The sequence below is a fragment of the Megascapheus bottae genome, chromosome 5, assembly GCF_031878675.1.
Source record: "Megascapheus bottae isolate mThoBot1 chromosome 5, mThoBot2.hap1, whole genome shotgun sequence".
Classification (NCBI taxonomy): Eukaryota; Metazoa; Chordata; class Mammalia; order Rodentia; family Geomyidae; genus Megascapheus; species Megascapheus bottae.
In genome coordinates, this window is record NC_143513.1 from 84,788,862 (window position 1) to 84,811,218 (window position 22,357).

Genomic DNA, 22,357 nt, shown 5'->3' on the forward strand with positions numbered 1-22,357 from the left:
AGAAATATACATATGTGAGCAAGCCAAAATATGGTTTTTTTCCCTCAAAACTGCAAAAATGACTTGCCTATGGGGAAGGCTGAGGCCCGGGTGGGCTGAGACACGCTCCGGGGGGAGCCACGCTGAGCCGTGGCCAGTGCAGTGGTGGCAGTTGGGCTGTCCATTGCTGCAGCAGGATTCACAGGCTGTCATGTTTTACAGGCCATGAAGCATATGGAGCCTCAAGTAAAACGAGTTTTTCAAAGCCTACAAAAATCTGCCTTCAGTGGTGGATTTGAATCCAAAATGACAAAACGGGACGCGGCATTAATACTAGGTGTAAGCCCTACAGCCAACAAAGGGAAGATAAGAGATGCTCGTCAACAAATATGCTCTTAAATCACCCAGACAAAAGAGGGTCTCCTTACATAGCAGCCAAAACCAATGAGGCTAAAGATTTACTAGAAGGTCAAGACAAAAAATGAAGAAAATGTATGATGAATTGTTCATATTAACTTACGAGTACCAACTTTTTATAATAAAAATGATTTTTTAAAAAACTGCAAAAACAGGCTGGGAGTTGGGCCTCGTGGTAGAAATGTGACGGCAGCCACAGTGAGACATCAACTGCACACCGCAGAATGGCCAAGGCAAACACAGAGATAACACCAAAGCTGGAGTGGAGGTGGAGCAAGCAGGAATGTAAAGTGAGACAGCCACTCTTGTGGCCACTAATTAAGTGTCTATCTTGTTTGCGGGTGTTTACCACGATACACTTCTAATGGCTCCATGAGGAGGCGTCCTAGACAATGCCCGTGTGCATGCCAGTCTTCCATATGCACTCTCTGGTACATCTCTGCCATAGAGTACTTCTCAGCAACAAAGATAATGATAAGAATCCTCCCCCATCAGGGTGACTCCTCAGAACGGTGGTGAGGGAGAAGACCACCCCACCAGGCTCCACACTCCCGGGACCACCCTCACAAACCAAAGGCCGCAAGCTGGCCTGGTGACTGGACCAGGCAGTGTGAGGAAAACCACAGTTCCTGTCCTCTGGCTGGGCCATTATAGTCTAGCCTGAACCCAGACAGGTGCTAATTATATAATTAGCTAAGCCCCAAGTCAGAGTGGGACAATTATACAATAAAGTGATAAGCAAACTGTTAGGAGATAGAAATGAAGAGATTAGTTGGGCTGGAGAATTGGGAACACTTCCTGAAAAAAGTGACATTTAAATTAAGGCTGAACGACGATGAGCAGGCACAGACAAGCCAGGGGAATGCTCCAAGGCAGTGAGGGCAAGGCTGCTGGCTGCAGAGCCACATCTGCCCAAGACAGAGGACCCAAGAGCGGGGGTGGGGGTGCACAGACCCCAGCCTCAAACTCCATGCCTGGAACTTGGCAGATTCTGAGTAACTGGGGAGACATGAAAACGCTCCCGGTACAGCAGACACAATCAAACTGAGTCTCAGGACAATGGTTGCTGTAACTCGGATGTTGAAGCCCCCAGAGGCCAGGTGTTGAAGGCTTGGTCCCAGGGTGGTCCTGCAGGAGGGAGGCCTTGTATGTGTGTGAGGGGTCCCTGGGTGGGACTCCCATCCCTTTCTCTCCCCTTTTGTGCTTTCTGCCCGTGGGACGAGCCATTGGCTCTGTCACATGCCCACGATCGCCATCTGGCAGCCCAATCCGAAGCCTCAAAGCAACAGGTCACCATCGGCTAGAACCAAAACCCATCAGCAACAGAGCCTTGATTTTCAAGTAAGTTTCTCAGGGATTTTGTTTTCCTAACAGAAGCTGGGGAGCACCGGAAGCTGGTGCAGGAGTGGAGTGGTTGACCAGAGCAGCATCTGAGGTGACCTGGGAAAGGCCCTGGCCTGGGGAGGAGCCCAGCCTCCACCCATCTGGGGTTGGTACTGAACCAACGTACTGAGGAAGGAGGCCAGTAGCAGGACCCTCCAAAGCGGGTCACATAGTGGTTGCTCCTTTGTTTTCATAGCACTTCACCCGGGAGACTTGTGGGTGACCGCTACCCTCATTACTTCTGAGGTACTGGGCCACCCCAGCTGCAGCTGTGAGTCCCAGCTGCAGTGGAGTCAGGAGCTAGGTGGTTCACAGGCCCTCTCTTCATGTGTCACCTCCCCAGGCTGCAGGCTGCCCCTCCTGTGAATTCTGCGCAGCTCCCTTGGCTGTTGGAAAGGGTGGGCTGAGGGGTGCTAGGATTTCTCATCCATTTCTACAGCAGCCAGACCTTTGTCACCTGTCACCACTCACATTCCTGTCACAGACTCACTGCCCCAGCTCAAGGGCATATCAGATAGCTCCTGTCATGTCACATGCCTTTCCCTGTGACCACTGCGTTACTGTCTGACAGTCTAACAAAATAAGATCTTTGTTGTCAGGGAACGGACTGAGATAAGGCATCCATCATATCTCAGTGAAATGAAGCAGAGCTATGCTTCCTTCATGGCCACGTGGTCACAAAGCTCTCACTAACAGTGCATGCACTCAACAAGTCAAAGATTTGGAGGCCCTGGACCAGAGGGCCCACCAAGACGTGAAGCCAGCATGCAGAGGGGTGCACACTGGTGGGGTGGGGGACCCCGGAGGTTGGGAGTGTGCTAAACAACACAACCAAAGACAGAGATACTCACCATGTGGGCACAGGCAACACATACACACACACATACACACACACACACACACATACACACATACACACACACACACACGCATACACACACACATACTGTCACAAAAGAGAAAAAAAGAGAACAGAAGCTTTTAAAAAAGAAGTTCACTGCCACTCTGGAAAGCAATATGGAGATTCCTCAAAAGACTAAACAGAGCTCCCCCATGACCCAGAAATCCTACTCCTTGGCATTTACCTAAACGTCCAGAAACAAGGGCGTACTAAACTTACTAGTACAATGATGTCCATTGTAGCATTATCTACCATAGCTAAGATATGGAACCAACCCAGATGCCACTCAGTATCTACTGGATCGAGAGGATGTGGTACTTATACATAATGGAATTCTATGCTGCCGTCAGAAAGAAGGGCATCCCCACATTCGCAAGAAAATGGAAAGACCTGGAAAAAATTATACTAAGTGAAGTAAGCCAGACTCAAAGAAACATAGGCTCCATGTATTTTAAATGATTGTAGGAAATTTTTCCAGAAGAACAGTATGCAAATGTTTTACAGTAAATTGAACACATTTTTTTTTTTTTTGGTGGGCCATGGGGCTTGAACTCAGCCTGGGCGCTGCCCCTGAGCTCTTCAGCTCAGGCTACCAACCTACCCTTGAGCCAAGCCCCACTTCCCATTTTCTAGGGGTTAACTGGAGATAAGAGTCTCAGGTCCTTTTGTGCCCGGGCTGGCTTTGAACCTTGACCCTCAGATCTCAGCCTCCTGAGTAGCTAGTGAACACGTTTTTAACTTGATTATAGGAAATGCGGAGGGTAATATTACTAAAACATTAGTGGAAATAGTATAAAATAGAACTTAGGTGGGAGAAGCTTCAACATCTAGGCTAAAATGTGAACTCTACCCTGAAGTAAGGGTGACAGGGCAGGCATGGACTACGTGACACTTCACAGCTCATGAATTAGGCAGAATAAAGGACAGACATGGCAGCCTCCGGGGACAGAGAGTGATGGAAATACCCTACGGAGCCCCTGGGAAAGGGGGCCTGGGCCACTCGTGGTGGAAGCGTCCCCACTCCTCTCACATAAGGGCTCGTTAGCCCATGAAGGACAGGACATAAATGAGAGGGCCAGGAGTGTAAACATGCCTTTTTTCCAGGATAATATGGATAACTGCTGTCCCTCCTGTTTGGGGTCAGGCCTTTCTAGTGCAGGCTGCGGCAGCTGAGCCTCTGGGAGACAGTGGTGCCGAGGGAAGAGGGCTATGAAGGCTCCTTGGATGCCTGCACGGTGGGCTCCGTGCAGCAGTGTACAGCAAAGGAAAAGCCGATGTACTTCTCTGTCTCCTTTCCTTGTGAGAAGACCTGGCACCTCGCTGCCCAGGAGCCCCAACGAACTCCTGTTTGTTTCTTAGGCAGATGTATCCACTGCCCAAGAATGGTAGGGGTTGGCAGAGCCCAAGGCCAGCTGGCCTGACCCAGTGGAAGTCGCGAGTTTTCTCGAAAGCATTGGTGGGAATTGAATGTGGGAAGAGGCTTTCACATGGTACAAGAGGCCTCCTCGTCCCAAACAAGCCTGGGGACAGAGCTCACCTCCAGGTCCAGGTTCCTAGAAAATGAGGTCGACCCCGACAAAGCCAAGAGAACCGCAGGTTGCTATTGGTTTCCAGTGCTGCAGGATGAATGCGTGGCACATACTCAGGCACTCGGGGTAGAGTTCCGGTTCAGTGTGGCATGGACACCCCAGTCCAATCCAGAGAATCAAGCCTTCCCCTTCTCACACTGTCTTCAGCTCCTGGTTTCATGAGCAGGAGGTTAAAATGTGGGGTCAGGGTTAGGGAAGAATGGTAAGGTACCCACAAGTAACAGGGTGTCCATTTGGAGTTGTGGGGCCCTTCCTCCAGCGTGCCACTAGAATGCCCGCAGGTCGAGTGTGTCCTGCCTAGGGAAGCAGGGGCTCCGACCCCGTGCTGCACACTGCTTTGTCTCGGGGACTTGCGTATCATTTTGCTGCTCTGTACTGGAGTGGCCAGTGGTGCAGCGAGTCCTCGGTCCTTGCCACTCTTCTGCTTGTCACACATAATCTGTTTTGTTCTAGACAGCCCTCAGAGTCGGACACCGGAGGCAGGTGAGTGAGGGACTTCCTGTCAAGAAACACATTTCTCATTCCTCATAATAAGCAGGGCAGAAGTGTGGCTGGGGAACAGAGAGGGACACGGCCCCGGGCTCTCCGGTCCCTCTGGAATGTGTGCTGTACAACAGCACACAAATAATTTAGTAACAGTATGTTCAGCTCTGCCTGCACAGAAAATTCTCCCTTCCTGGTACTCTGCTTTTTTTCTGAGCTGTCCAAATGATAATAGTCCTCTCTACCCAGAGGCACCAGGATGGTTTTGTTTTTCCTCCACGTAATTGACACCAAGAGGCTTGCCCATGTGCACAGCATGAGCTTCCATTGTTGCCCTGATTCTTTCAAGCGGAGGTGATGGGAGGAGGACAGCTGTCAGACAACACCCTGTCCTTTGGGTGAGCACCAATCTCACCCTCAGCCAGCACTGGGGACGGAAGCCAGTCTCCATGGCAACCGAGAGGCAGGCGCTCAGGCCCAGCCCAGCCCTAGGCTCTGGTCCTTTGGTTTTCCAAGGGAGATGCGTGTTGGTGTTGTGTGAAGTGAGGAGGGGGCAGGGCTCTGAGAAGGGCCTTGATCAAACTTGTCCAGCACGGACCTGATGTCCTGAGCTGCCACTCCCTTGGGAGCTGCTCTGTGTCCCGGTCCAAGGCCCCAGCAAGTATTCCACGCAAGGAGATGGTTCTGTTCCCATCCCATTTCCCGTTTTCCAATTCTTCAAACCTCACACCTTGCTTTGCTTACTCAATGATGGTGTGCATATAACAAAAATAAAGACAAATGCACGCCAACTGTTGAGTCTCAGGTAAGCATTTGAGGTGTGGTCCCAAGAAAAGACACAGAAGCAGTAAAAGTGACCTTCACGCTCCTTCAGGGACATTGTTACTCCACATCCACCTTCAGGACAGTTCTCTGTGCAGGGCCTCTCTCTGCGCCATGCTTGATGTGAGGAGCATCTGCCTACCCACACACAGAGGCCCTACAGAAGGATGGGACACGCTCACATGAGAGCTAATATTTCCTGGAAATATCAACAAGCACTGATGGTCCCCAGAAAGGTTGCCAAGAGAGTCACATGGCATACCAGAAAGATGCTCACGACGTAGCTGACCCTTCCAATCACAACAAGGGTGATGTGCTCAGCGTGCAGGGCTGACAGGCCCCTCGGTGTGTCCTGGCCATGGGAACAGAGATGTGGGGAAGAGGAAGCTGTAACTGAGGGTGTCTGCGGGGACCACAGCAGGCGGGAAGGGCCTCACCTTTCCTCAACAGGAGCACCGCCTGCAGAACCCTACTTAGTTCTGCATTTGAGCCACAGGACCCTGCCTATCAAAGGCAACAGCTCACTGCCCCGGCATCGCGCTTTAGAACCAGGTGGCCCTAAGTGTGGGGGCAGCAGGAAGAAATGTGGGTGCTGCCTACAATCACACCACTTTGGGGAATAAGGTGCCCAGCCCTCCTCTGTCAATTCAATATGTCTATGGGAAGCATTCACCAGAACTGCTCAGCCTCATGCCTGGGTACTCAGATTACAAGTCCACTAGGAAATAACTTGTGAGAAACATCCATGTGTGCTCCATTTTTGTAGTGAGTATAAGTTAAGGTTCTGTAATGCGGCAGGTGCCATGGGCCACCCCACCGAGGAGGTCCTGTGCCACGGGGGACTTCCAGAGCGGAAGCCTGTCCCAGAATGCACATGGAAAGATTCTGAATGATGCTAAGGACGATGCTTTGGCTTTTCTCTATGGTGCAGCTGCAGCCCCTTAGGATGTAAAGTCACCGCTCAGCCCCTGTGGGTGGTATATGCTTTATTATCCCGGCACTCAGGGGAGGCCAAAGCAGAAAGATCATGAATTCAAACATGGATTTGACCATGAATTTAACCTAGGCTACAGATAGCAAGTCCCAGGCCAGCCTAAGCTATACAAGTGAGAACCAGTCTCAGAAAAGGAAGCATGGAAGAGGAGAAAAAAGAGAAAAAAGGAGAAGTAGGGAGGGGGGTGGAAGAGGAGAAAAAACAAAGCAAAGTAAAAATGCAGGTCTGGGAAGGTGGCTTAGTGGAAGAGTGTTTGCCTAGCAGGTGTGACGCTCTGGGTTCAATTCCTCAGAACCACATTCCTTAGTAGAAAATCCTAGAAGTGATGCTGTGGGCTGCCTTGAGCAAAATTGAAGCTCAGGGACAGTGCTCAGGCCCTGAGTTCAAGCCCCAGGACAGAAAGAAAGTGGGGGGAGGGAAGGAGGGAGGAAAAATGCAAACATACCTTCTATAACTTTTTTGTATTACTTTTATTTGTATTATGGATCCACTTAGAATTTGTTGTCTAAAGAAATAAGAACTCAGATGTCTCCTTAAACAATTAAAACACAATTTATTTGTCTTTCTCCTAGTGATTTAAAAATCCATCTTTATCATACTCAAATTCCACATGTCTTTGAGTGCCCTCTGTTTTATGACAAGGCTGGCAAGCATTATGCTTTATTCATGATGCTCTCATTGCTCGTATACTCTTGAGTAGTTTAGATGACACTAAAATCATCCAGAAGATTTGAAATAATCTAACGAGTACCAGGAAGCTCATGGTCAGCGGAAAGCCCTCCACATCCATCCACACCCTCACTATCAGGCGTCTATTCAGGTGCCTATGACTTCGTGATCAGATTCGTAAATTCTTTTGCTGGAAAAGATTCATTTCAGATTATTCAAAATATATTCACACAAATTTTAGACACAATTTTTTCAGAATGTGTTATCTTTCACATCTGATTTTCTCTTAGCATTCCCCTTTTTCTCTTGACTGTATAAAGCAGTATCTTCCTTATCCTATCCAACTAACCCATTCTAACATTGTTCATCTGTTTTACTGGCATTCCATACGTAATTATTTATTTCCTATGCTTTCTTCGAGTCTGTTCTTTTTCTGACTTTGGATATGTAGGCTTCACCTACTCCTTCCCAGTCTTCTGTGGGTAACGTGGGCAGCATGGTGGCTGTCAGTCCTGCGCCTGCCTGTAGCCTGTACATTTGCCTGCTGTCCGGGACATCACCGATCTGCCTACATGGCCACTCTGGCCAAGGAAATGCACACCCTCTTCTGGCAGTATGGGTTTATTTATTTTGTAGCAAAAGAGACAATCAAGACAAAGTTCTTCTGTCTGATGCACAATGGAAATGGGGGAACAGTAAGGTAAGAAGAATGAGGCAAGTCACTGGAGAAGGAGAGGGAGCTGGCTCAGAAAAGCAGATCTGTAGCAGAGCCAGAGCTTCAGGGGCTGAGGCCTGTGGACAGGGGCACCACACTGTCATGGGAGACGACGCTGCTCAGTCCACTGCAGCAAGCTGGAAGCACCCTTGCCTGTGGTGCAGATAGCAAAGGCCTTTCTCTGTGCTGGCCAAAGCCACAATGAGCCTGGATACGATGGACTTGATCGTGGTTGCTGTGTCCTTCCTTTTTATCCCAGGCTGTCTGTGAAGTATTTTCCCACTGTAGGAAGAGCACTAGTCCTGCCTCTTTCAGGATGATTGGCAGGAGTTTCTGGGCCCTCCTTCAGTGGCCTTGTCTCCAGGTGTGTGCATTTGGCTCTTCCCACTTGGTCTTTCTCCTGAATTTGTGCCAAGTATCCAGCTCCATGCTTCCCCATCGGGATGGTTCCTAAAACCCAAAATGAATGCCCTGCTCTCTCCTACCTTCCCCCCGCTGCAGCCCTCCCTCAGTGCAGCCACAGAGAAGCTTGGGCAGGTGAGACTCCATGTACCTTCTGCTACGTGTTCCATGCCTCCCTCCGGTTATCAGGAAAGTCTTTAAAATTTGGCTACATTTTTCTTCAGGGCTGTGGCGTCCACTGTGTGTTCCTCACCCACCTCTTCTCCACTTCCCCTGAGGAGGGCTGTCCTAGAGGTCCTTCCCAGGCCCCCCACCAGGCTGGCACTGTCCGGACCACACCAGAGCAGGCGCTGTGGGTAGGCTGGGTGTGGGTAAGATTATTACAGTGTGGCTTGGCACACCGGGCAGGGCAACACTGACAGCACATGCTGCAGAATGAGGCAGCACAGGACAACAACCGCAGAGGGGTTCACCCACCATGGAGGGGTTCACCCAGACGAGCCCAAGGTAGGGCTGTGTCCTCTCAAAGACGCAGTCTCATTCACCGCCAGGGCAAGCAGGACCCTCCAGTGAACATGTGCACATGTGTATGCATAGGTGGGTACCTGTATCAACACTCCCCTGCTTAGCAGACCAGAGGCACGTTTGTTCCTACCAGGTGCAGGGGCTCATCACCGTCAATGGAAGGGCAACAGAGCAGCACAGGCCAGTACTGAGGACCCTCACCAACACTTGCTTCTCAGGTGAGGTGAGGAAAGGTTTCACATTGGAGCCTGCAAGATTGCCGCACACAGCTCAAATTTTGTTACATGACTCTAGGGGAAACAAGGTTTGACTAACATAGTAACGGGTCCATTCATAAACCATAGTTAATTGAACCCTCTCTCCAAAAATGCCTACATCCACTTTTCCTGAAAACCTGAGGCCTGGAGCCCAGCATACGTTCTTCCAAAACATCCCAGGATCTCTGACGCTGTAGACATCAAGGGTGTCACAGCACAGTTGAAGTCCTCGTGCACATAACCCATTCTCACAGAATGAAGGTCTGTTCAGATGATTCGCCCAGTCCTGGCGCACACGTCCAAAGTGGCCAGCCGCTGCCTGGTCCTGCAGTGAAGCTGAAAGAGGCAGTTCTAGCTCTAAAATCGTAAGAATGATTTGTTTAATCTACAAGTCTCAAATTAGAAGATAAAGATGGTCACCAATGCAAGAAGGCACACTAGCATCTCCCCTGCCCTCGGCAAGTATGTCAGTGCCCACGTTCTGAGGAGAGTCCAGCAGTCAGAGTACAAAGACACACCGACCTGAGAAGGCCCCAGGCCTGGTCTGTGCAAGCTCTTAGAGTCTATTAGGAAAGAAACATGGCAGAGATTGGCAAGTACATAGCATGGTGTCACAAGAAGATGACATGCACATTCATCTTCTAGCCTCCCTAGGTCACAGGTCTGAGCATCAGCTCAAGAATTAGGGGTGGAGGGGGCCGGGAGTTTGGCCTGGTGGTGGAGTGCTTGCCTAGCATGCACAAAGACCCCGGTTCAAATCCCTGGTACCACATACATAGAAAAAAGCCAGAAGTGGTGCTGAGGCTCAAGTGGTAGAGAAAACCCAAGGACAGTGCTCAGGCCCTGAGCTCAAGCCCAGGACTGGCAAAAAAAAAAAAAAAAAAAAAGAATTAGGGGTGGAGAAACATCTGTATCATTTTGAAGCCCCAGTTATAGGTATGGCCTGTATTTGGCCATTGTCTCAGCTCTGGTTTTCCAGGGTCTCAGAGAAGTTATCTGTGACATCACCCAAGGGGACAGTCTGGTTCCCATGAACTGATTTCTCCAGCGCCAGGACCAGCCTGATCATTAATGATAATTGTCCTCATTGAGAGATGATCTGTCCCCAAAGCTCTCTGCTGTTCCTCAGAGTTTGTGTTAGTCCTTGCCACGAAGATATTATCTGTCAGTCCTATCCTTCCTGGAACCCAAGGCAACTGCAAAGTGACTGTGGAGATGACCGCTTGCAAGAATGGTAGAAACAAAATGTAAGCAGAGGTGCCAAGCTTTCCTCCTCCATTTTGTTCGTGGTAGCCAAAGTAGTTTTAAGAACCTGTTACAAATACACTAATATATAAATGTGGCTCATCGCTGGTGAGGACAGAAGCGTTAGCCTTTAGGATCTGAGAACGTGTTGAACTTGCCTAGGAGAATTACCCATCACTGGGTCCAGTCTGCAGAGCTGCAAGTTTACCTGTGAGGGGGGTTTAGCTATATTTTAGGTTGGCTTTGCATTTTCCCATTTTCCCATCATGGTTAACTGCTACTATTGTCTGGAGTAGGGAGGGAACAGGGAAGGTGGAAAAGTCACATTGTATGCAAGAGCAAGACATGCTTCAAGTGGCTGGACATGTGGGACGGGAGCTGCCAGCAAGCTTAGCTGTGGCCTCAAGAGTAGCCATGGGTGCCGGGGACACGGTTCCTGCCTGAGGCCCCCAGTAGGGAGGCTCTGGAGACAGAGACTCCACTTACTGTTTCTCACCTTGTTTCAGGTCCCAGGAGCAATGCAAGGGTTTCCTTGAGCAGAGGCTGAAGGCATTTTCTTATGTGACACTTGAGAAATGAAGGGAAAGGAATAAACAGACAAAGTCAGACAAAGATAGGGAGGGGAAAAAGACACACAGAGAGATAGACAGACAGACAAGACAGGCAGGCAGGCAGGCAGGCAGACATAACATAGGCCACAATTCTACCATGCCATCAACTGTCTCTATCAGCTGGCTCTGCCAGAACTCTCTTGAAGGGAAGAACCAGACCAGCAGTGAAGAATGAACAGTCGAGATAATCAGCAGACAGAGCCTGAGAATTCAACCTTGGACAAGGGAAGCCATGGGGAGAGGTGGGATGTGTGCTGGAGAGAGAGAGTGTGTGCTGAGGGCGAGCATGAATCCACATAGCTGCCCTGGGACAGCTGGACTCCCCAGTGCCCTCCTCACCACTGCTACCATCAAAACCACTGGTGGAAACGCAGAGAGGAAAGAGATGCAATGTGACAATTTGTTGCAGAGGCCAAGAATCCTGAGCCTTTCTGGAAGAATTAACTCCATGTTAATGTTTGTGTAGCCATGTGTGTACTTCTGTTTTTCTGGTGTCATGATTTAGCCACCAAATAAATCCCAGTGACTGAACGCAAATCCATGATCCACACCCTACCCAGAACCACCCTGTAGTGAACAATCCGTATTGATGAAGCAGCGACCTATGACTCTGATACACGGTGAGCACAGTCAAGCTGGGACGGCGTCCAGTACACTGGGGAGCGTAATGACCCAGGCCCCTTCCAGAGCCTGGGTTGGCTGCCCTGCAGGTGGCCAGTTTCCCGCTGGCACACACTACACCTCAATGCACCTTGGCTCCCATTGTAAGTGATGGAGTTGGTCAGGCTGCTGTAACAAGACACAGTGCCTGTACCACAGATCCTTATTCCTCGTCCTTCTGGAGGCATCCGTCACCATCAGGCAGAGCAGGCCTGGCTTCTGGTTAGGACCTGCATCCTGATTCACATGTCCGAGCCCCGCAGGCAGGGCTGGGAGCAGCCAGACGAAGCAGCCCAGCTCTGAAACATGTTCGCTTCTCACTTATATCAGTTAGACAGCTGGAACTTTTGTCACTTGTTTTCTGTTGTTGTTGTTGTTGTTTTTTACTACCAATGAATTCTTTAATCCTGTAAGTACAGGACTGAAATTTTACATCTTTCCCATTTTAAGAAGTAAATTATGGGCCATAATAGAAATTAATAATAAATTTACCTCTTGCATGCCAAAATTTTGTTCCAATTATCAAACAGCAGTTCTCTTCTTTCTGTGTCAGCTTCCTGGGACTCAGAATCTTCTCTCTCCACTAGTTAAGACAGCTCTAAAAGTGCTACACTAACAGTCTCAGATTTATTTATTTGTTTGTTTGTTTTGAGGGTCCTGGGTACTATCCCTGAGCTTTATTGCTCAAGGACAGCACTCTACCACTTGAGCCACAGTTCCACAGCTCTACTTCCAGCTTTTCAGTCATCAATTGGAAACAGTCTCATGGCCTTTCCTGTCCAGCCTGGCTTCCCATCATAATGCTCAAATCTCAACCTCCTGGTTAGCTAGGAATACAGGCATGAGCTACCACAACCCAGCCATGCCAGTTTTACATGACGCAGTTTTACAAGCATTCATGCAAGCCCACTGTGGGCCAGGGCCCTCCCTCCCTTCCTCAGTGTCCAGGGACCACTCAGGGATCCAGGCTGCTTCCTGTGATGGCTCTGCCCATGCAGTGTGTGGCCTCAGCACATGGGTAGAAAGGAGAGGATTTGAAAGACAAGACTAAGTTCAAATTATGACTGAGATGTCCTACAGTCACAGTTTCCTTTACATGACCAGTGGCCATGATGACCCGGGCCACCCCACTACAGGAGGGCCAGAAGAGCATGTGAGCAATGGCATTGGAGGTACGCATGCAAGCTAGCCGTGTGGTTCTTCAATCAATGCCACCCGATGAATCAAAGACTGCGGCCTGGCTATTCATTGGAAGAGTCAAACGGCAATAGCGACTTCCACTGAACCAATACCTCCTCATTCTTTCCTTCTTTCTTATGTTTAGAGCAGAGCAGAGACTACTTATAAACTTCGCCTTTGCATGCTGTAGTTAAATTTGTAGAAAGAGAGCTTACTGCCCTTTACCTTTTCCTTCCCCTAACCGGTTTGCCTGATGACATGTTGGCAGCTACAATTGCTGTTTCCACTCAAAAAGACCAGATCAACACAGCTGAAAAGGTCAGAACTCACCAGGGGTGCTGGTGCCTGAACAAACTATCCTACCAGCAGCCTGCAAGTCCCTGGGGTGGAGCACAGCCCACGCACTGTGCAATTTGCTAAACACAGTGGCTTAGTAAAATGGGCCCAGAGGATGGAAATACAACACCTGTGCGCCATGTGGAGCTAGCTGCCAGGGGCCAAAAGCAAGCTGAGCTAGCTCCCCAGCCATCAGCTCTGCAGGTGCAGTGGGTAGCAGAGGAAAACATGTCCACGTGTACCAACTCCCCAGTCACTCACTGCTCACAGCCTGTTCCCTGCCTGTGGCTTCCCAGACCTAGCAGGAAGGACTTTCAAAGCTTCCAACACAGCTGTCCCAAAGAACTTGGGGTCCTCTAGAAGCTTCTGACAGAGTCACAACCTCCAGAACAGGGGACCCAGAAGTGCTCTGGAAGCCATGGGCAGGACTGTAACCTTCTGAGCACAGTGTCAGTTATTCATCCATCATTTATTACGCATTGGTCATAAGACACTGCACAAGGACTCAGGGGCCTAGTAGATTTTGGCTCTGCAAACAGAATCCCCATAAAAGAGATAAGCTTGTCCATGCAGGTAGAACCACTATGTAGGTGTGACCAATACAGGAAAGATGAGAGCAGGCCTGGGCAGAAGAAGGAGTGACCTGAGGCAAAGGCACATTGTGCTGTCCACATTTGCATGCTGGATTTTCTGTCTTGCAAATGCCACAGAGGGCTTAGGCCAGAAAGAATGCACCACACAGCCAGCCTGAGAAACCCTGACCCTCAGACAGCCACCTTATTCCAGGCAGGACAAGCCACAAACCACTAGCACATTCTAGGTTCTAAGTGGGATACGTAAAGCACAAGACCACGCTACTATTCTGAGAGTTTCCATATGTGGCATTCTAGAACAGGGTTCACCTCATCCACAGTGCTAGCTGGAAGGAAGCTCTGACATTTGGCATTCAATCTGAAGCCCAGCGATGTTCAGACGCCTGCTATGGCTAAAGATCTCTGCTAGCTTAGAGAAAATAGGAATAGAAAGCATATTCCTTAAAATAATGAAAGCCTTATATGAGAAAACTACAGCTAGTATCATACTAATGGAGAAAAGCTATAACTATTTACCTTAAAATCAGAACAAGACAGGGATGCCCACTTTCTCCACTTCTCTTTAACATAATGCTGGAACCCTTAGCCAGAGCAATAAGGCAAAAGAAAGACATCAAAGGGATCCACATAGGGAAAGAGGAAATTAAACTATCCCTATTCGCAGATGACATTATACCTGAATGGCAAATAAATTCCATTCCCGAACTCCTAGAACTAATAAAACAATGCAGGTGGTAATACAATACCAGACTTCAAACTCTACTAAGGAGCCATAATAATAAAAACAGCATGGTATTGGCACAAAAATAGATCAGAAGATCAATGGGACAAGATAGAAGATCCAGAAATGAAACCACAGACTTATTGTCAACTTGTATTGGACAGAGGAGCCAGACTATACAGTGGAATAAATAAAGCCTCTTCAACTATTGGTGCTGGGAAACTGCGCGGCCACATGTAGAAAACTAAAACTTAATCCCAGCCTGTCATCATGCACGAACATTTAACTCAAAATGGATCAAAGACCTCAATATCAGAACTGAAACTCGACAGAGTAGGACAGACACTGGAACTCTTAGGCACAGGCAGAAACTTCATCAACAGAGTCCCAGGGTCACAACAGATTGGATAGAGACTCCATAAATGGAATTACCTAAAAATAAAAAGGATCTACACAGACAAAGACATAGAAATTAAAGTAGAAAGACAGCCAACCAACTGGGAAAAGGTATTTACCAATAATACATCAGACAAACGCTTAATATCCAGTATCTACAGGGAACTCAAGAACGATTGACAAGGGAACTAAAGAGAGATTTAGCAGAGGAAGAGGTAAAAAATTGAAAAAAATGAGAAAATTCTCATCATCCATGATCATAAAAGAAATACAAATAAAAACAACCCTAAGACACCACCTTACCCCAATCAGAATGTCCAATATTCTGAATTCAGACAACGACAAATGCTAGCGGGTTTGTTGAGAAAGAGGAACCCTACTGTACTGCTGGTGGGGATGTAAACTCCTACAGCCACTCTGGAAGGCAATTTGGAGGTTCCTCAAGAAAACTAAACATAGAAGACCTTCCCCACAACACAGCCATACCACTCCTGGGCATCTACCCTGAGCATCATAACCCAGGATATGATAAGGACACCTGCTCAGCCATGTTCATCTCTGCATTATTCACAATAGCCAAAAGATGGAAAGAACCCAGATGTCCCCCCTATAGATGAATGGATACAAAAAATGTGGTACGTATATACAATGGAATTTTACATAGCCACCAGATAAGATAAAATAATGACATTCACTGGGAAGTGGATGGAACTAGAGCAAATCATGTTGAGTGAGGTAAGTCAAGACCAAAGGAACAAAAGGTGCATGGTCTCCTTGATATGTGAATATTAGATCCAAACAATGCAAGAGCAATGACTAATACTCAGATACTCAAGGTCATTGACATGAACTTGGAGATATAAATATAATAAATAGACTTATAAATCTATGATGCAACATATGTTCTATAGACTTATTGATATATATAAATATGTATCCATGACATACAAAGACTCAGCTTAATTTTAATTTTGTTCTTAAATTTATGTGCCAGTGATTGCATATAGAGATTCCATTCTTGAATACTTGCTTGTTGAACTTTATATTTGAAATATGATGTAAAAAATCAGTGTTAATAAAAATACTTTAATTTTTAAAAAATTAAAATATCTCCTTTAGCCATGCAATAGGGCCATTGGCTGGCAGACTTTTCTTGCTTTCCTCCTTGCCCTTCCCCAACACTTTGCCTTTCTCCAGGCCTTTCCCAAATGTGTCCTCTCTCTTTGATCTAATGTGAACTGCAAGAAGTCTCTTTTAGGCAGTCAGAACCCACAGCCGTAGACCTCTGAAAGGCCCTCCTAACTCTTCAGTTCTATGTCAGCTTACCCAAAACATGGAAATTGGTGTGGGTGTAATCTTCAGAAAGGTAATTTGTCTAAAGAAAATATATGCAGCAACTCTAGGAGGTGGGGCTGACAGGGACTTTGTAGCTAGAAGGAAAAAGTAGAGAGCAAGGTGGAGCTTTGAGGATAATGGCAGATAATAGATAGATAATAGGTAATAAGAGAGAGCCCCTCCACATTAAGCCCAATTTCTTCCACCAACTCTCTCCCAAATACTGGTCTCTGATAGATAAGCTACCTGGAGACATCATCCATAGAGAAAACACATTTATAATTCTCTGAACCAGATGTAATTTCATTCCACATCTGAAGAAAAAGAAACTTTGCAAAATTATGCTATGAAATTAATTTCCCAGGATGACATTATACGTAATATGAATGAGGTAAAAATCCACTTTTTTGCTGAAAGTGTGCCAGGAGTGTTATTTCAGAAAACCAGGAGCGTGGCACTAGCCACAGACGCAGACAGGCCTGACGTGCGGGCTGAGGCTGCACGTCCAGCAGCTGCTCTCCTTGCACCTGGGCATGGCCCAGAACACATATTAACAGCAGTGTCTGTTCTCTCACTGTCCTTCACATACTATCTGTGACCTTCTGTGGCCTGGAAAATTCTATTATCTATGCTTTCATTTCTAGTTAGTGAGAGGAGCATTACAAAACAGAAATTATCACAAAAGTCCCAGTAAGAGAAGGTAGAGACCTGCCTGCCCAGACCTTGGGGCAGTGCCGTTTCCGAGGCCTTCAAGTCTGGCTTAGGACAGTGTGAATCAAGAGGCTACCCAGAAGCAGAAACGAGCAGTCCAAGACAAGGTGCAGAGGTGGTAGAAGCCCTGTCGGGGACTCTGAAGCATTGGGAGTTGCCTGGGCCCTACTGACTCAGAACCAAGCTGTGACCAAAGCACACTTCCATCTGTGCTGCGGACCATGCTGCACCCCTGCCTGTGCTCTGCCTTTGCTGTGGACCACGCTGCACCCCTGCCTGGGCCCTGCCTGTGCTGTGGACCACACTGCACCCGTGCCTGTGCTGTGGACCAGGCTGCACCCCTGCCTGTGCCTTGCCTGTGCTGTGGTGCTGTGGACCAGGGCACACCTTGGCCTGTGCTCTGCCCGAGCCCTGTCTGTGCTGTGGACCAGCTTCCAACAGAAAGTGAATACAAAGTCAGTACCTCTCTAAAGTAAGAAGAAATCATGCACACTTGAAATGACAGATTTGCTAAGGGAATAAAGCATGCTCCCAGATAAACCCGAAGTATTTCTTTTCTGAAGTGCTTAGTTAGAATATTTATTTGCTATGACAAAGACAAGCAGGGTTCTCTTCAGGGATAGATTTCCCTCCCCAGTTTAGACAAAGACTCTGGGCTGTTTTCAAATTCAAATCAGACTAGATTAGCTCTGGGAGGGAGGCCTTCCTCAGACCTGTCTCTGCCCCGGGAGCCAGCCAGCTTCTTGAAAGCAGCTCCACCTAGGGCAAAGGATGTTCCTTTGTATAATTGAGCTACAATTCCCTAATCCTAGACTCTATCTAACAGCTATCTTCTTTAAAGTGTTCTGCTCAATGGCTGTTAGTATATTCAGAGTGGAGCACCCCCACAGTCCATTTTAGAAACTCCCATCAAGTGAAAGGAAGCTCCCCAACCATCAGCTGTCCACCCTTCTACCCCCGCTATTTGCCTTCTGTCTCTGGATTTACAGTGTGTGTGCGTGTGTGTGTGTGTGTATGTGTGTGTGTGTGTGTGTGTGTGTGTGTATCTCTATCAGTCATTACACATCCTTTGTCCAACATCCCCAGCCCTTGGGAACCCTGCTGCTGACCCTGCTTCTGTGAGATCAGCTGTTTTAAATTCCAAAAGCATGAGTTATCCAGTGTTCTTAAACAGGACGAGATGACAGAAGCCCAGATCCCCCTGTGGTGAGGACTCTGGACACCTGTAGTAACCCCTTCTGGAGCCTGGGTTGATAGCCTGTGAGGGTGGCACTTGGTGGCAGGGTGCATGGAGGTTCTGATCCCACTGTGAGCCCGTATTGAGCTCCTCACCAAGAGAGCTTAAGCAACAGACAGGCAGACCAGGCTTAAGTGTCAACTCAAAAGGAGGTGGCCCACTCCTTACACCTCTTCCTTAAGATATTCCTGTGTCAGCCACTCTCCCCAGTATCTTGCTCATCAGATGTGAGGAACAGTGCCTAGTGAAAACGAGCCAACAATGAGACTCAGAGGCACCACTTGAATAAAAGGCATCACCCAGAAACTGTACTAAATTAGGATTTAATTGCTAGAAATTACTTTCAATTACTAAAAATTACGACAAATTACTTGTTGAATAGACACATTCTTTCACTACCATTAATAATTTAAAATCGCTAATTGCATGTAATTGTCAGTAATTTTTGTTCTTTGCTGAGAAGCAAGGTGCTATATTAGTAGAACCCTGCTTTTCAAGCAGAGCCCCTCCATGACACGCCCACTTGTGGCAGCCCTGAGGCAGAACTCTAGGAAAAGTTATGGTATGCCTGGCCTGTGACCCAGAGCTCAGGCCTCAGCCTGGTTAAGCAGTGGCTGGCCCAACTAGCCAGGTGCCAGCAAGGGGTAGGAATGGGGACCTTTTGAGAACTGGTTCTGTTGGCCATCTAGATTCTCCAGATTCTCCAAAGAGTGTCTCCATTGTCTGTCCCCATTCCAAAATTATGCAGAGCAGTGGAGGGAAAATCAACCAGAAATCAGCCCATCCTGACATACGGATCTGGGTGCCTGTTGGCATAAGCGTCAGAGGCTCTCAAGTGCAAGCACTTGCTGTGGAGCTTCACACCGCAGTTTTTTTTAATGCAGAACATACCAACAGCCCTGCCCTTGGCTCCAATAGCTACCTCAAAACGGAGGAGGAAGGGGAAGAAGAGGAGGATGTAAGGAGAAGAATGGAAAAGAGAGAAACTCTGTTGGCCTCACCTTTCCCTGCCTGTGTGAGACAGACAGGGAAGAGGGGGCACAGGATACAACAAAGGCTGAGCTTCGAAATGCTTCCCTCAACCTGCCACCTCCTTCTCTCAGTAACGCCAGTGTTCTTCTGTCTAGGAAAAGCCTCTCCACAAGCAAGGCCCCAACAAGGCACAGCCACCGCCGCAAGGGGGGCTCCCCAGCTTCCCCTGCCACCCCCAAGGCTCATGCATAGGGCGCACACATGCTCCCTTCACAAGCCAAGGTCTGGTTTCTCCCTCACATGGGGTTGGTGTGGCCAGGCACCCACCCCAAGCTGCTGCTACAGCAGGGGCTGCAGCAGGCCATCCGTCAGCCATCGGCCTCCTCACACCCTGCTTCCGGAATATTACCATGACCATCCCTGCAATTCCTACACAAAAGTGAAGAACTAAATGCAGATATACCCCACCAGCTGTACATGGCATTTTACTCTTCCCAAAAGGAGAAACACATAAACTTAATCCCATCAACTCAGTGATGATAAGCACATCTCGTCCTCACCAGGAAGATACGGCCCTGGCCTGCACAGTTACACGTGTCTATATAGATATTTTCTACGCTCCTCAGCACGAACATTGGGCATGAGCCCTGTGTCAGATCCTCTGAGCACAGAGACTGGGAGACAACTTGCTCGTGAGCCACTTGCAGGTGTCATGGTGCCAATGCTCCTGTCAGTTCCTTCTCCACTGGGTGCACGGGCAGAAGTGGCACCGCACCCACATCGGGCGTGCCACGCGTTGTGAGCCCACAGCCTCCCGTTACTTTCAGCTCTCGTGGTCCCTCCCCAAGCTGATGCGAGCATGGCAATGCAGAGGACGCTGAGTATGCTGTCACCCTTGCCAGCTTCCAACATCCTGCCCCTGAGGGGCTGCTTGGTCCAGGAACCTGTGTTGCCTGGCAGCCTGCTAAATGGGACAAGAAGGGTGGGAGGCACAGTTTCACCTGGAAACACAAGACAGCCCCAAGTCTTCACACCGCCATCTCTGTGTCTAATTGGCCCTCTCCAGGGGACGTTGTTGAAATGAGGTCTTTGAAGACTTTTCATGATGTTTTCAGATAAAGGGAGAAGAGAGCTGGGTTTTATAAAGAGAAAAAAGAGCAGATGAAAGGGGAAGCATGAGATGAGGAGGGAGGGAAGGCCAGAGCCCGGAGGGGACACACAGAATACAGACATGGCCTTTGGGGATTCCTCTGAGCCAGTTCATTAAGGCAATCCAATAGCCTCCTTCACAGAAGAGCACATGATCAATTATTAAATTTCCTTAAATGTTGAACAATGGAATTCTTTCTGTTGTTTGCAGAGAGAATTCAACTGACTGGTTAACGTAAGAGGGAAAAGAAGCCAACAGGGCTAAAGGGAGAGAGCCAGAGGACAGTGGTGAGAGAGTGGAGTGGAGAGCTGAGGGCAGAAGGAGGAGAGCCAGAGGACAGTGGTGAGAGAGTGGAGTGGAGAGTGGAGGGAGAAGGAGGAGAGCTAGAGGACAGTGGTGAGAGAGTGGAGTGGAGAGTGGAGTAGAGAGTGGAGGGAGAAGGAGGAGAGCCAGAGGACAGTGGTGAGAGAGTGGAGTGGAGAGTGGAGTGGAGAGTGGAGTGGAGAAGGAGGAGAGCCAGAGGACAGTGGTGAGAGAGTGGAGTAGAGAGTGGAGTGGAGAAGGAGGAGAGCCAGAGGACAGTGGTGAGAGAGTGGAGTAGAGAGTGGAGTGGAGAAGGAGGAGAGCCAGAGGACAGTGGTGAGAGAGTGGAGTAGAGAGTGGAGTGGAGAGGGGAGGGAGAAGGAGGAGAGCCAGAGGACAGTGAAGAGAGAGTGGAGTGGAGAGTGGAGGGAGGAGGAGGAGAGCCAGAGGACAGTGGTGAGAGAGTGGAGTAGAGAGTGGAGTGGAGAAGGAGGAGAGCCAGAGGACAGTGGTGAGAGAGTGGAGTGGAGAGTGGAGTGGAGAGTGGAGGGAGAAGGAGGAGAGCCAGAGGACAGTGGTGAGAGAGTGGAGTAGAGAGTGGAGTGGAGAGTGGAGTGGAGAGTGGAGGGAGAAGGAGGAGAGCCAGAGGACAGTGGTGAGAGAGTGGAGTGGAGAGTGGAGGGAGAAGGAGGAGAGCCAGAGGACAGTGGTGAGAGAGTGGAGTAGAGAGTGGAGTAGAGAGTGGAGGATAGAAGGAGGAGAGCCAGAGGACAGCTGGGACTGGAAGTGTGAGTCAAGGCACAATCCTTGAGTGCATAAGCTGAGGACATTGCCCAGGCTGTGAGTTCAAGACCCATGATCTCACACACACACACACACACACACACACACACACACACACACACACACACACACACACACACATGTGCACATGCAGAAAAAAGAACTGGTCAAAGACTAAGAGCCTCCAATTTTTGCCTACCACATAACTGAGATTACATGCTCATTCTACCACGCTTGGCACTGAACTCTCAGTTTTAATGGTCTTTTCTGATGGTTTTCTAGCTCCTGATCCATTCACTCTGTTCTGATCATCCTTTCTTCTACTAACTGTGGGACTGATTTGTTTCTTCAGGTATAATTTATGGCTGCTTATTTTAAGATATTCTTTTTTGATGCAGGTATAAAGATCTCAGAATTGCTTTACTATGTTCTTTAAGCACTGGTTGTTTTTTATTGTGAAGGTGATATACAGAGGGGTTACAGTTACAGAAGAAAAGTAATGAGTACATTTCTTTAGAACAATGTGCCCCCTCCTTCATCTCCCACTTTTCCTCCCACCAACTCCTCATGTTGTGTTTCCATCTTCAGTTGTATCAAGCTACTTTTGAATTTTATTTTTTTAATTTCAGTACTTAATGGATAATTTTATAGAACTGAGAAATATCAAGGTTTAAGTTGAAATGATCCAAAGAGTTAAGTGGAAACAAATTAACATTTAGAGCATCACTATGGAATTGGAGAATGAAACATACATACACAGTATACAAGTATTCAGAGAGATAACTAAGGGATAGATAGTTACCACAGCAGAAAAAAATCACATGCTGGAGAAAAACAATTCTAAGTTAAAATCATATCTAATATCAAGAATAAGGGTTATAGATCTTTTTATACAATACAACGTATGCCAATCAAGAAATTTAAGTATTAAATGATAAACTTTAGCAGATCAACACTGATGAAGAGTGCTAAAGCTGAACCCTGATGTT

At 48.1% G+C, this 22,357-nt stretch overlaps 1 protein-coding gene and 1 pseudogene across 1 annotated transcript in view; one reads left to right on the forward strand and one right to left on the reverse strand.

Moving 5' to 3' along the window:
• Ptprn2 (protein tyrosine phosphatase receptor type N2) overlaps nucleotides 1–22,357 on the reverse strand; it is a 228,394-nt gene that overhangs the window by 38,001 nt on the left and 168,036 nt on the right. The window lies entirely within an intron of this gene.
• On the forward strand, nucleotides 205–464 carry LOC150063846 (mitochondrial import inner membrane translocase subunit TIM14 pseudogene; annotated as a pseudogene).